Source organism: Montipora capricornis, chromosome 13, assembly GCF_036669925.1.
Source record: "Montipora capricornis isolate CH-2021 chromosome 13, ASM3666992v2, whole genome shotgun sequence".
NCBI lineage: Eukaryota > Metazoa > Cnidaria > Anthozoa > Scleractinia > Acroporidae > Montipora > Montipora capricornis.
In genome coordinates this window covers 17,961,349-17,962,915 of record NC_090895.1, presented here as the reverse complement: position 1 = coordinate 17,962,915, position 1,567 = coordinate 17,961,349, and the positions used below count along the sequence as shown (strand labels likewise).

The following is a 1,567-nucleotide window of genomic DNA, read 5'->3' as shown; positions in this document are numbered from 1 at the left end:
ACTTCTAGTTGTCTAAGTGTATTTCGACCCGTTCCTTCAAATTTGATCATTTTTTTGGCCAGTGTCATCAGGAGACACGACATAGGTAAAAAAAACTTTATTTTTACACCTCTCCACTGCTCTCTGTTTCAATTAAGCTAACCAAGAACATGCAAGTAAAATCTTTTGTCACTAAGAGTCATTTTGGTAGGTTGTGAGCTAAGATTAATGTGTTTGTATGTAATGCGTCGTAATAAATGTTTTGTTAAGTCCGTTTGTAAATGGCTAATGGCCAAGTGAATTGTAAAACAGTTCTAGTATTTAGTCTTCAAATGTTGTAATTTGTTTTATTGTAAGCGAAGTGTTTTCTGGGTATTGTTAGCATTGTCGTAAATACTCTTTTTCTTTGGAATCTTAGTTTTCTGAGAAATAACACACAATCAGCGGTGACAAAATGAAGAGAGAAAAACAATAAGAATACAAAACAAAAAAAAAAGAAAACAACCAAACAGTAATTCCGTCAATAACAGCTTTATCAAACCGGATGTAGTAGGAATATGAGCCCACCTTTGACTTAAGCAGAGGTTGATAACATATTAATGAGGTAAAACATCTAATAACCGCCAACGTTCATTTCGTGTGGATTGTTGTCCGTAAGCCATTAATAAATTATGTCTCTAATTGCCTTCTGTAGGGAATCCAAAGTCAAGATAATATTTCAAGACTTTTAGAATAGATAAACCAACATCTGCTTGGAGAAAAACAAGGAGAAGCTTCAGACGATTAATGAGAACAACTAGAACAAGTGCCAGTGAACATCATGAATACAACAATAAACGGATCCGAGATCTGCTCCGTCCACTGGAATCCCACTGCATACAAGATTGGAGCAACCGTCGCTTACTGCCTTATCTTCGTTGTTTCGCTGGTCGGAAATTCCTGTATAGGAATAATTGTTTACAAAACGAAAACTTTAAGGAAACCAATCAACATTTTCATAGTCAATATGGCCATGTCTGACCTACTTGTTCCGCTTGCCTTCATTCCCAAGGAAGTTGTAAGCTTGTATCGATACTGGCTCATCAGTGGCGTCCTTGGCAATGCCTTGTGTAAGCTGATTTCTTTCTTATTCGAGGTCTCTTACATTGTGTCCATCGAGAGTCTGATTCTGATAGCAGTGGGTCGATTTGGAGCTGTGGTGTGGCCTCTCCATTCCCCATTGATCAATTTGAAAAGGTGTACTTTTTTCATTCTCGCCACATGGATTGTTGCGATGGCATCCACCTCACTTGTCCTGTTCGCATATAACCTGGAGAAATACGAAGGGGAAGTATTTTGTGTTTCTAAGTGGGAAGAAACCTTTGGAGAATCTGTATCAGTTACTGACTATACTCTTGCCCATTACATAGGTTTTGTTATACAGCTATCATCCTATTAATCATAATATACTCCGTCATCCTTATCAAGCTCAAGCTACAAAAGACTCCAGGTCAACAATCGACTGATGCTGAAATACAACGCAATAAACGAAACACAAATGCTTTGAAGTTGGCCATAGCTATATTGTTAGGGCTAACTTTTTGCAAAA

General features: G+C 37.6%; 1 pseudogene; it reads left to right on the top strand.

Moving 5' to 3' along the window:
• The first annotated feature begins 679 nt into the window (after positions 1 to 679).
• The window catches only part of LOC138030052 (RYamide receptor-like), a 1,588-nt pseudogene continuing 700 nt past the window's right edge, over positions 680 to 1,567 (top strand).